This window comes from Vipera ursinii (genome assembly GCF_947247035.1).
Source record: "Vipera ursinii genome assembly, chromosome: 14".
NCBI classification, from domain to species: domain Eukaryota; kingdom Metazoa; phylum Chordata; class Lepidosauria; order Squamata; family Viperidae; genus Vipera; species Vipera ursinii.
Window position 1 is genome coordinate 4,547,192 of NC_139527.1, and position 13,367 is coordinate 4,560,558.

Below are 13,367 nucleotides of genomic sequence, written 5' to 3' on the forward strand. Positions count from 1 at the left end.
TCTTGTTCCGTCTTCCTCTTCTTCTTCTTCTTCTTCTTCTTCTTCTTCTTCTTCTTCTTCTTCTTCTTCTTCTTCTTCTTCTCCTTCTTTCCTCCTCCTCCTCCTCCTCTTCCTCTTTCCCTGCCGCTCCTCCTCTCCCTCTCCCTCCTCCTCCTTCTCAATCTCTCTCTCTCTCTCTCTCTCTCTCACTCACTCTCTTTCTCTCTCAGTCCCCCTATTACGGGACAAGAAGCAACAGATGGAAACTAATCAAGGAGAGAAGCAACCTCGAAATAAGAAGAAATTTCCTGAGAGTTAGAACAATCAATCAGTGGAACGACCTGCCTCCAGAAGTTGTGGGTGCTCCAACACTGGAGGTTTTCAAGAAGAGGTTGGACAACCATTTGTCTGTAATAGTATAGGGCAGTGATAGCAAACCATTTAGAGACCGAGTGCCCAAACAGCAACCCAAAACCCACTTATGTATCGTCAGGTGCCGGGGGGGGGCATGGCCCATTGGGTGGGTGTGGCCAATTGGGTGGGCGTAGCCCATCGGGTGGGCGTGGCTGCAGTGGTAACGGCAGAGTGGGTGGGACTAAAAAGTTCAATCAATCAATTCGAACTTTGCGAGATCTCTTTTTTCCCACAAGAAGTTGAAATTGATTGATTGATGGAAATTGTGTTGTTTTTTTTGCCCACGGCGGCAGAGGCCTAAAGCGAAAAGGTTTTATAAAACCCAGCTGAAGGCCTAGGACTGGGGCGACGGGACGCGTGCCCACAGAGAGGGCTCTGCGGGCCACCTGTGGCAGGCGTGCCATAGGTTCTCCACCACGGGTATAGGGTTTCCTGCTTGAGCAGCGGGTTGGACTAGAAGACCTCCAAGGCCCCTTCCGACTCTGTGATTCTGTTATTCTTGGATCCACACCCTTAGCTCTGAAAAATCCACAAGCTTGCAGGATGCGTATGGGTGGGTAGGTGGGAGCTTAGGGGGGGAAAAAAAGGATAATGATGGTAATAACTGGCAATTAAATATGCCCACGGAGAGCATATTTCATACCTCGCAATTTATTTCCAAACAGCATCAAGCCTCCTCTCACTCCACGGAGGAAGCGAGCTACTCCAGACAGAACTGTACAATGTTTGTCGACAGCATGTCAGTCACAAACAAACGTGCCTTGAAAGCCGAAAGCCGTATCCAATGGGCAGATTAAGGAAAAAACATTTACACGTGAAATGAAAGCAGACATGGGGGAGGGACGCTCGCCGCCCTTGGGGAGAAGGCCTGGGAGGGGCAGAAGATTGCTTAGAATAAACCTCCCGATCAAGTCTCAGAAATCAGTGAGATTCAAAATGGCGCCTGGCCGAGGGAACCTGGCAGAGCAGACCTCTGCAACCCAAGGATCAAGACAGAGTTGGATGGCTCTGCAAAAGAGACGGGGAAACAGCCAGATGTGCCTTGGACGTGTCAGGATTCTGCTTGGCTAGGGGGGAAAAATGAACCCAAGTAGGCATGTATGTATTTCTCAAATTCATTGGCCACCCATAGGGTAATTTTTATCCCAAGAACGGAGAAGCACCGCAGCAAAGGAGCATTATAAGGGAGCATTATGCACACCCTCAGTGCTAGAAGGGAGTGGGGTTTGTGGAGGAGGAAGAAAAGGACTGGGGGGTCCTTGGTGCTCTCTGAGCTGGCTTGTTTTCTTGCAGATGTTTCATTACCGAACTAGGTAACGCCATCAGTGCTAGTGCGGTGAAGTGCTAGCATTGATGATGTTACCTAGTTTGGGTAATGACGCGTCTACAAGAAAACAAGCCAGCTCAGAGAGCACCAAGGACCCCACAGTCCTCCTCCTCCTCCTCCTCGCAAACCACATCCCCTAGTTTGCAAACCACGTTACCTAGTTTGGTAATGAAACGTCTGCAAGAAGACAACCAGGCTGAGAGAGCACCAAGGACCCCTCATGTCAACCCTGAGCTACAAATATTCTCCTTTATTGGTATCACATCTATATTTTATAGGTAGCTGGTTCTACAGAGAAAATGGCACAATCTGGCAGTCAAGGGAGGCAGAAGTCATTATTACATCATTAAGAACTGTCCCTCTTGCTGTATGGACATCCTATTTGGGTCAGGCACAAACAACCAGAGCCACTTGCAAACACCTAAGGTAAGTAACTTTGTTGCCTACCACTTATGTTACAAGAATCTCCCCAGACTGCTTGCCTTCCCTGGCTACAACCAGACAAGGCTTTATGGATCTTGGCAGAAGTCAAGCTTATGCCACTTGGCGCTGTGGAAGGACTCCAAGCTAGGCGTTCGCTTGACTCCTCCTTCTAGCTGAGCTGGCAGTGTCCAACAATTTGTTTCTTACTTTCTTCAGCTTTCAAAGGTCATAATGTGTAATGCAAGGATTTCTTGTTTTTAATTTATTTTTATTAGAATGAATGTACATCCTACATTAACTGGGCATTAGTTTAAGGTTAATAAACAGGAGCACAGGTGAGAAAAGATCTAAGATAGTAACACGGTTATAATCCTTATAAGAAGCTTCTCCTAAAAGCCAGCGTTAGTGGTTGAAGTGGGACGGGGTTTTTTTTGCATGGGCTGACACTGTGAATTAAGAGAGAACTTGCACAAAGGTTCCTTACCCAAACATACCCAAACATATTAAGAACACTTACAATAACTAAGCTAGTTCTGAAGTGAGCCAAGGATTGTTCATTCCTCGCTAGATACAGTATGCTATATCCTTAATTAAGCCTAACAAAAGAGAATGGGTAGGTGGAAAAGCACATATATTATCATTATCATTTAAGACATTTTATACTACTTCTTGTGTTTGGAGTCATGTACGTGGTAGTTTAAAAAAAAACAATTACGCTACAAAGATAATAATCTAGAATTATAATAATTTAGGCAAAAAGCATTTCAATGTGATTGGAGAGAAGGGGGGGGGAACCCCTACTCACACAAAATGGTTAGAAGGTCGGAGTAAACATGTAGTCTCTTAAACATGCAGTGCCTAAACAATTGCTATTGTTTTTAGGTTTATTGTTTGATTGATTTATATCCCACTTCTTCTCCGGGAGTTCGAGCCGACATCAGGGCACTTGTTTTTTCGTTTTTCGCCATGTGGTGGGCTATTTTAAGACAGCATGAGAAACTCAAATCTCCAAGTATATAATGGTCTGTGGGAATGGCTTTGGAAGACAGGAGGAAGAATCGCAGGCTGGACAACCATCGTGCAAAAGGTATTTCAGCCCACAAAAGAAAAAGGGGCGTGGGAAGTGTTGTGTAGTGGGTTCTGGAGAGCAGGAAGGACGCCGAGACGATGAGTACAGCATAGCAGCTCTTTATTAGGTGGAAGGGACTGTACTGGGGAATAGGAGCTACCTACACTCTTATATATACCTGCTTTTTGGGGGGCAACTGCGGCATTGTTAACCACTATGCTACATTGCCCTGGAGTGTAGTGACCACTGCCCATAGTTCAAATAGGGCATTGGGCAGTCTTCATGGGAAGGCCCCCTGGCCCGCTGATGCCAGGTAGCCGTAGTCATGAGAAGTTGGTCGTTCTTTGGCCCAAGTAGTTCTGTGTTAGGGAAGGCCATCTATCAACTGCCACAAACCCAACGGATGTAGAGATTCATACGCCTAACACAAAACTCTGCAGATGGCTCTAAAACTGTGCAACCTCAGGCATTGTGTGCCCACCAGGCTACGGGCACCTTTTCCTTAAATGCTTTGCACCTGTGACCGAGACTCATAAAAATGCCAGCCAGCAGCAGAAAACGGTTTTCAGGCAAAATCCGGAGTTTTTCTATTACCCCTGGCTTCCATTCGCTCTGCTCTGGTCAAAAGAATTAAGATGGATGGTGCTCTGAACAGGCTGAACAACCTTTACTTGCTGGCTGAACCTGTTCTTGTCAAGGTGAAAACCATTGTAAATTCTACCTCTTGCAGAGAAAAATGCCCGTTGATCATCTCGGTGGCGTTTTAAAGGAGTGCGGGACTGTGGGAATGTGCCGCTGATCTGGAGGGAGACCAAGGGGACTGCAGCTAATAATAAGAGTCCCAGAACTGTTCCTTCCTTCTCTTGGGCTTCTAGACTTCCAAATCTTAGAATAATAAAAAGACAGAATAGCAACCCGATCTGGAAAGGACCTCAGGGGTCTTCTGATCCAAGCCCCTGCTCAAGCAAGAGATCCTATGCCATTCTGGAGAAATGGCCATCCAATATCTTCTTAAAAACCTCCTATGATGATGCAGCATGCACATTTTCCCCTGCTGGCTGGGAACTCTGGGAGCTGAAGTCCACAAGTCTTAAAGTAGTGCAGGTTTGAGTCCCACCAGGCTCAAGGTTGACTCAGCCTTCCATCCTCCCAAGGTAGGTAAAATGAGGACCCAGATTGTTGGGGGCAATTAAGCTGACTTTGTAATAATGCCGCTTGGGGTGTATGTGAAAGCCCTAATAAGCAGGCATATAGATAGAATGAAGGCTACTGCTAAGCTTGTAAGCCGCCCTGAGTCTTCGGAGAAGGGCGGGATATAAATGGAATTAAAATAAAATAAAAATAAAAATAAAGTTGCTGCAGTGGGGCACTCCTGATTAAGAAGAAGAGAGTTCCACATCTGGGGTCCGAATGAGAATGCCAGCTGAGTTGACTATCTGCTGAGAAGAGAGACTCAGTAGCGGTTTTTTTCAATAAAAGGTCCAACTCAAGGAGAGCCTGGTTATCACCACAGATGGAAAGGGTGTAGGCTGTTTTTCTTTCCTTTTCTTAGAATGGGCCGTTCTCACTTTTTCCTCACTGGGTGGAGGGACTCCATTTTGGTTTTTGTTTTTTTTTTTTAAATTTCCAAATAACCAGCAAGATTTTTTTTTAAAATTCCATTTATATCCCGCCCTTCTCCGAAGACTCAGGGCGGCTTACAAGCTTAGCAGTAGCCTTCATTCTATGTATATGCCTCCTCATTAGGGCTTTCACAACACACCCCAAGCGGCATTATTTACAAAGTCAGCTTAATTGCCCCCAACAATCTGGGTCCTCATTTTACCTACCTCGGAAGGACGGAAGGCTGAGTCAACCTTGAGCCTGGTGGGATGCGAACCTGCACTAATTGCAGGTAGCTGGAGTTACTTAAGGAGGCATTAGCCCACTGCTCCACCAAGAAATAAGATTTCTCTGGGTCCACCTCAGATTTGGAAGAGGTTACCTAAACTCACTGTGGCCCAAATGATTTGTACGCCCCCCCAAGCCAAACGCTGCATCGATTCGTCAAAACTCCCCAAAGCAAACCTTAAAGCATTGTCTTAATGCGATGTCCTTATAGTGCTGAATAGTTTCTTTCTTTCTTTCTTTCTCTTTCTTTCTTTCTTTCTTTCTTTCTTTCTTTCTTTCTTTCTTTCTTGCAGATCAGCTTTAGACGTCAATCTCTGGAGTTAGGTGGAAAAATTCAAGGAATGAATCCAGAAGCAACCGCTCTCTACCAGTTGCACCAAGCCCACTTACGTGGTCCTGCACGGAAAGACCTTACTGGAATGCATGAGAACTTGGCTGCTCATAAAACGAGGAACTTTGATTAATTTCACGGAGGCTGTCTGAAAAGTTTGCACGCTTTTCTTTTCTTTTGCTGGAGTACATTTATCTAAGAAAGATTTTTTTAAAATGACTTGATAAGATGATTTTTTTAAAAAAATACAATTGAAGCATGAGCTGATTAGAAAAGATGTTATATGTTGATGTTTTTGTTATATGTATAAATGCTAGAAAAATGTTTATACCCAACTCTGTGTGTGTTGGAAGTATTAAGAATTATATTTCTTTAATGTAGACCAAAGGAGAATATTATTGGAAGAAGAGAGGATCAAGGAAATACATTATCAACTAAGATATTGATCAACTATAGAAATTAATTATTATTGTTTTTAAATATATGAACCCAGACAACACATTGCTCACTAACGAAGGAAGAACAAACTAAGGAAGGAAGGAAGGAAGGAAAGAAGGTTAAGATGGATGGATGGATGGATGGGTGGATGGAATTTTAAAACGGAAGAAAGGAAGGAAGGAAGGAAGGAAGGAAGGAAGGAAGGAAGGAAGGAAGGGTATGTCTAGTCTAGTGAAGAGAAGGACCAGGGGTGACATGATAGCAGTCTTCCAATATTTGAGGCGCTGTCAGAGAGAAGAGGAGGGGGTCAACCTATTTTTCAAAGCATCTGAAACCCAGACAAGATCAGCAAATTTGGAACTCTTATATATGTTGATGGCAGGGTGGTTTCCTGGCTTTTTGAAACTATACAGGTAGTCCTCAACTTATACCCGTTCACTCAGCAGCCGTCTGAAGTCACAATGGCATTGGGGGGGAAAAACGACTTACACCAGTCCTCAAAGTTATAACACTTGCAGTGTTCACAATCAAGTGATCAGAATTTAGGCGCCTGGCTGCTGGCATGCGTTGAGGATGGTTGCAGCATCCTCTGCTTATTGTGACCTTTTGCAACCTTCCCCACCAGCTTCAGACAAGCAAATGGGGGAAGCCAGAATTGCTTAACAACAGCATGATTCGCCAAACTGCAGTGATTTGCTTAAGAAATTGTAAAATTGGGTGCGACTCACCCAAATCAATGGTTCGTTTTATCCATTTCCATTGAAAAGTTTAATGCGTGATCTTTCTGATTTTCTGTGACTACAGATCGCATTCCTCCTATTCCCATCGGGAGGTTTGCGGATCTATGAACTTATAACCCACAGGTTAAACAACAACCTCAACTTTCTAGTTTTTAAGGGTTTCAGAGCTCACTAATCTTGAATATCTACCCCTCACCCAGCCAATGCACTGTTGCCTTTTAATTGCTGCTTTTGCACTTCCAGTGTATTCAAATGTTGCCTTTATTCTGAGTTCTGCAAATGTTCAGCAAGATCAATTCAGCCAGTAAATAAATCCCTCAGAGAGCTGCCGGGCAAGGAATGGATTGAAAAAAAAGAAAAAAAAAAGAGCAAGTCGAACAGAATCCTGCGTTGTTTCAAATCCACCCACCCTGAAACAGGTGCAGGATTGTGTGTGTCTGTGTGCATGATTCATCTAAATGTGCCTCCTATCCCGTACTCACAATTGCTGTGGTGGAGATTTTGCAACGCTTTAAAAAAACCAACAACAACAACAAAAAAAAAACAACCTAGAGTGTTATGACCGACTGTGCTTCAAATCCTTCTGCTTCCCTAATGGAATAATCGTAGGAAAGCTGGAGAATTTTTTTTCCCCCTCTCTCTCTCTCTCTCTCTGCCGTGCTCTCAAAAGCAGAAGTGAAGGGGGCAGCCTGGAGCAATTTATTCGCTTAAGACTCAACTCATCCATAATCTGAGATACACTTAAATTATAGGCTACCCCACTGGGTTTTGGTACACCTTCTTCCTGGTGTATATTTAGCAAAGGAGCTTGTGACTCTGGAGCCAGTCCCTGTCCCTGGAAGAAGGAGCACACTAACCTTCATTTTGTGAAGCTAGCTCAGCAAAAAGAGACATTGCCAGGCTGTTGGGAGGCAAACCTTATTATTAGGCGAAACGACAGAGCTGCCTCGAAATATTGATTTGGGGTGGATGAAAGGGCAGTGAGTCCTTGCGTTCTTTCTCCTCCAAAAGCTGCTTTTACAATATTCTCCTTGAGAGACCAACAGACCTGCCTTATCATATCAAGGGAGGGGGATTCCGACATGCTTTGAGACACCTTTAAGTTCTCCTTGCCAGGAACAGTCTCCTCCAATCTCTGGTTCACACTTTAAGGCGTGAATTTACCATAATTCCCTCCACTATGGGCTGGTTTTGCACAACAAACTGAGATGCAAGCCGCATTTTATAAACCTGCAACCATTAAGCCAGCATTGACCTGGCTTAATGGTTGCAGATCAGCACATCCTGGGAACCGCCCCTGACAGTTTACGTATCATTGGATAATTTCTTTTTGTTTTTTTGTTTATGCTGGTTTTGTGCTTTAATGTATTTACTGAGCAAATGGAAACATGGGCGAAATAAACTTTTTTTGCGAAGTGTTACCTAAATTCTGCCAGAAAGTTGATGAACCCCGGCTAGGCGGAGTTGGGGAACCCTTCACACAAACAGCCCAAATGAATGTACTGGCTTGTTTCAACGAGTCAAGGCACGAGAAACTGAGAGTTAATAATTTCAAGTCCCATCTTGGCATGAAAGCTGGCTGGGTGATTTTAGATCAATCACCAGGAGACAGTGAATTCTAGTTCCACCTTAGGCATGAAAGCTGGCTGAGTCTTTGGGTCAATCACCAGGAGACGGTGAGTTCTAGTTCCACTTTAGGCATGAAAGCCAGCTGGGTGACTTTGGGCCAATTGCTAGGAGACTGGGAGTTCTAGTCCCATCTTAGGTAAGAAAGCCAGCTGGGTGATTTTGGGCCAGTCCTTCTCTCTCAATCTAACCCACCTCACAGGGTTGTTGTGGTGGCAAAAATAAGAGGAGGAAGGTGTATTAGATAAGTCCACTGCCTTGGCTGGTTTATAAAAATAATAAAGGCGAGATATAAGTAAGCGCTCCCAAATTGCACAAAACATTCTCTCTTCTGCAAGTTCTAAGTGATCCATGATGTCTCCTGCAGCTCCATGTGTTTCACAACCCACAATTCAGTTCTGGAAGAACCTGTTGTCCCTCTCTCCCCCCCCTTCCCCCCCCCCCGAATCCAAGCCTCATCCTGACACATCTCTGAACAAAGTTAAAACAGGTATCAACCCTCATCCCTAAAAAACTTCGCCGTGCCCAGGGCTAATGCTGGTCCTAACTTTCACTCATCAGCTGCCATTTTTAATTTCGCACTTAGTAATGCAACATGAGCCAGACTGCAGATGTTTACAAGGCAGCGTTCACAATAGACAGCTGAAGCACTGGCCAGAGGCTTATATATGCATTTTACTCTCTTCTGACTGCCCGTCTTTCAACACAGCAGCTTAGCTGGAAGGATCCCTGGCAAAAGCTCAAAGGATCCCTGGTTGCCACCTCAGCCACCCAAACTAGAACCAAAGGCTGATGGGTAGGAAATAACTTGGAGGTCATCCAGACTGACCCCCTTGTGTAGTGTAGGAATGTACTTCTATAGCAATCTCCAGCAGAGGGCCGTAAAGTTTTGCTGTAGACACCTCCAGCAGAGACTTCATGATGGCATCAATTGCTTAACAAGCAGTCTTATACTAAGGCCAAAGGGAATGACTAGAATATAAATGATAAGCGGGGGTGGGGGGTAGGGGGAGTGTGGATATGCACAAAAAAAATATCCAGTGGCTAAAAATCTTCCCATTTTCTGGATGGAAACTGAGTCTAAGGGAGCAATATTGCCGGAAACACACTTCCACCACGAGAGGTTGGAAAGGAGATCATTTAGATCCATTAAGTTCCCTAAAGGCCGGGCTCCAGCATGAGTTCCAAACTCAGAGGACTATATTCCTGATCCCCGGTGACCGACCCAGATTGGATCCTGCACTTATTACTACTGTTCAGCATGCCCTAATCTGATCGTATTCCAAATTGGGGAGGTTTCCAGTAATGAGCAGAACACTCTACCGTTGAAGAATGACATTTCTAAGTTATCATGCAGACCAGCTCTGCCTCCCTGGAAGCGATGGACTACAAGTCCCATCACCATGCCAATCAAGGCAAGGGCTGGCTGGGAATGGGAGGGGGGAAAAAAATCATACGAGCCCAAGGCTGGTCTTGAGGAACTTGTTGCCCGCCCTGCTGGGGCTCAACCGCTGAAACGTTCTCCTTCGGGGGCTGCGGGATCCTCACCCGGGCGCAAATCTAACCAGCAGCTTTTGGGGCCCCTGTGGTGAGTTCCCGGCGAAGGCTCCGCATCTTTGAACCCGGCTTCGTGAATTCGCCGGAATGCGGGATCGAGGCATCCAATCGATGCACCCAAAACGCCAAACGCCAAAGCATAACGCTAGTCACGGAGAAGCAAAGCGGCCAACTACGCACCGCGTGCGGATACAAGCCGCTTCAAGCCTCCATCGACCTGTCTGCAAACTCCAAAAAAGAAAAGAAAAGAAAAGAAAAGAAAAGAAAAGAAAAGAAAAGAAAAGAAAAGAAAAGAAAAGAAAAGAAAAGAAAAGAAAAGAAAGAAAGAAAGAAAGAAAGAAAGAAAGAAAGAAAGAAAGAAAGAAAGAAAGAAAGAAAGAAAGAAAGAAAGACAAAAAAACCCAGGCTGGGTCCGGTTAGCTGGCAGGGAGCAGGTCGTGGGAACGCAGCCACAATGGAGAACGCGCGGCAAATACTCAGCTATCAAAGTTCCTTCCAACTCGGCGAGGGCACGGGGAGAGAGGGGGGGGGGGGAAGAAGCGGGGGGGGGGGGGAGGACGCAGCGGCGGAGAGTGAAACGTACGCTCCCCTCCCCCGTTTCAGTTCAGGTGTTTCCCCACCCCCCTTTCCTGCCTGCCCCCACCCCCCCTAAACGGAGGTGGATCCCAGGCTGGGTTGCTAAGCGAAGCCCACGCGCCCTGGCACAGCGCGCCGGCCCCCCCCCCCCGCGCCTCTCCAGATGTGATTTCCCCACCGATGGACAGAGAGAGAGAGGGAGGGAGGGAGGGAGGGAGGGAGGAGCGGGGAGGGGGCGTGCTACGCTGCCCGCCCCCTTTGGCAAGAGGCGCGCCACGTGCTATATTTGGCCAGCAGGCTCCGCCCGCCCCCGGACCCCCCTCCCCGAGGTCCCCGAGGCGCCGGGAAGGGTGGGTGCGCCACGATCGGCAGCCTGGCGCCCGGGGACCCCATGGCGACCCCCTCTCCCCAGCCCGTCACTCGCCTGGGTCGCCCTCCGGCTCGCGGTTCCCGTCCTGGGCTGTCCCGTCCGCGCCTGTTTGGGTCGCCGACGGTGCCTCGGGGGTCGGTGGGCGCGCTCTCGGGCACTCCCGCCCCTCCGCCTGCCACCACCACCGCCCGACGGCCAGAGCGGAGTGGCGGGGGCGCGCCTCGGGGGCAGAGGGGGGGCTCTCCCGGCTTGCAGCCGCCTCCGCCTCCCCTTTCGCCCTCTGGCAGCGCCGGCGGCGAAGCCCGCGAAGGTGCCCGCCGGACGGGGGGGACAGACCGGAGCGCAGCCGGCGAGCTGGGCTGGTGGGCGGGGAGGGGGGGCGTTTCTCGGCGGGCTGCTTTCCAGCCAGCTCCCTCCTTTCCTCTCCTTAGCAAGCCGGCGGAATTTTTTTAAATTTAATTTTAATTCCATTTATATCCCGCCCTTCTCCGAAGACTCAGGGCGGCTTACAAGCTGAGCAGTAGCCTTCATTCTATGTATATGCCTGCTTATTAGGGCTTTCACACACACACACCCCAAGCGGCATTATTACAAAGTCAGCTTAATTGCCCCCAACAATCTGGGTCCTCATTTTACCTACCTCGGAAGGATGGAATAAGAGAGGGAGCCTCTGGCCACGTGCAGAGCGCAGCAGTTTCTGCACCCGCCATCATCCTCCTCCTCCCCACCCCCGGGGGTGGTGGGGGTGGGGGTACTTTTTCCTCGAGGTGTGACAACGGATCGTCTGAAGAGGGGCAAGCGGGCTGTGCAAATCGAGAGGAACCCAAGGGCAACGTAAAGTGTGTGGGGGGAACGTAAAGGAGGAAGGGGTGGGGGTAGGGGGTAGGACGAGCGATGCTGCGAAGCTCCTGGCAAAAATTCAGGCTGTCGGTTTAATGACGGAAATCCCTCGAGGGCTTTAAAGGTCAGCGGAGAAAGGAGAGGTTCAGCGCTGAACAAGCTGGCAGGAGGGAAAAGGGGAGCCCTGTGCCAGCAGGCGAAGTGAGGCTGAGCCTTTGAGGTATTCATTAATGCCCTAGATTAGAGTGCTCACACTTGTGGGCTCCCCAAAAGAAGACATTTGGAAAACCGCAACTCGGAAGAAAAAAAAGTAACAATCCACCGTAAATTAAAATAAATACAAATGCTTGCAAGCGGACATTTCTGCTATCCTGGAGTCCTGGAAACAGGAAAAAAAAAAGTTTCCAATAGCTTGTTTGAATAATCAGGGTGAGAAACGATACGGGTCTCTTATGTGGGGGCTGCAAGTTGACCTGAAACCAGCCGGCAATTGTGCTTTTAAACCTGGGTTTTGGGCGTTCGGCGTGTCAAGAGGTGAGGGAGCTAAGCCACGGATGAAATGCCTCTCTCAATGGCCCAGTTGCACTTCTGACGTCCAAGCTATTGATCCTGCGCCACAGCTGGGTTGACCCTAGAAAATACCAACCCAATGGGGGTGGCAAAGCTTTTGTTCTGACAATTATGGCCAAAAAGCAACAGTTGGTAACAGAGAAAGGATGCCCGCTGCTCGAGCAGTCACTGCAGAAGTCTAATGGCTCCTTCAATGCCAGAGGAGAACGTGTCTGGAGCCGGCATCTCCAATTGACTGCAAACGGACGGCTATTTATGTGCTTTCGATGCTGAGATTTCCAGAAGGCTGGACAGTAGCTGGCGAGCATGGATGTGCCCATGATGGGCAGCACCCTCCCTTGATGTTGATTCTGGGGGCCAATCTACCTGACATCTCTCTCTCTCCCCCTACTTGTCTGTTTCTGTCCCATCCATCCATCCATCCATCCATCCATCCATCTATCTTTCCATCTATCTATCCATCTTTCCATCCATCCATCCATCTTTCCATCTATCCATCCATCTTTCCATCTATCCATCTATCTACCCATCTTCCATCTATCTATCTATCTATCTATCTATCTATCTATCTATCTATCTATCTATCTATCTCACAAAAGAGAAACAGGCATCTGAACACTTTCAGAAGTGGCTGCGTTAGAAGGAATGCATACAGGCAAAATAAGCTCTGCTGATCTGTATTTGATTTTTTTAATCAGAACCCCTAGATTTGCTTTGGTTTCTTGTTCTTAATGAATCAGTGTTTTCAACTGGATGGGTCATCATATTCCAGAAACCTAATTAATCACCATCAGCCCAGACCCCTTCATTATATATGCAAAATTATTACGTTTCTATTGGATTAATAATGGCATTAATATTGCATGATATTATATATTACTTTAAACTTTCATTCAGTTTCATGAGTTTGAGGAGATTCATTTTGGTCAAAAGGGCATAGAAATTCATTCACATATTGTACACCGCCTAAAGCTAGTTACAGAGAAGATCTTGCCTTTTAAAATCTGTGTTTTGAAGAAATTATTGAAAAGCATGCACGGACATTCATTGGGTTTTGTTGCACAAAACTTTTCTATTGGAAAAATTATCCACAAAAATATGTGGAATTTCCTCCGTTTCTTGAACCATTTTGTACCTGATCAATGAATGTTAAAATTTGATTCAAGAGGGCAGGAGGAAGGAAAATAAAAAGAGGAGGAAGGGAGGAGAGAAGGGAG

General features: G+C 46.9%; 1 protein-coding gene across 3 annotated transcripts in view; it reads right to left on the minus strand.

Moving 5' to 3' along the window:
* NOS1 (nitric oxide synthase 1) overlaps positions 1 to 10,979 on the minus strand; it is a gene marked incomplete at its 3' end in the record, with an annotated part of 134,863 nt that extends 123,884 nt beyond the window's left edge. For all 3 annotated transcript variants that reach the window (XM_083373518.1, XM_083373520.1, XM_083373521.1), the window contains exon 1: positions 10,795 to 10,979. The remainder of the gene's footprint in view (positions 1 to 10,794) is intronic.
* Between the last annotated feature and the right edge of the window lie 2,388 nt (positions 10,980 to 13,367).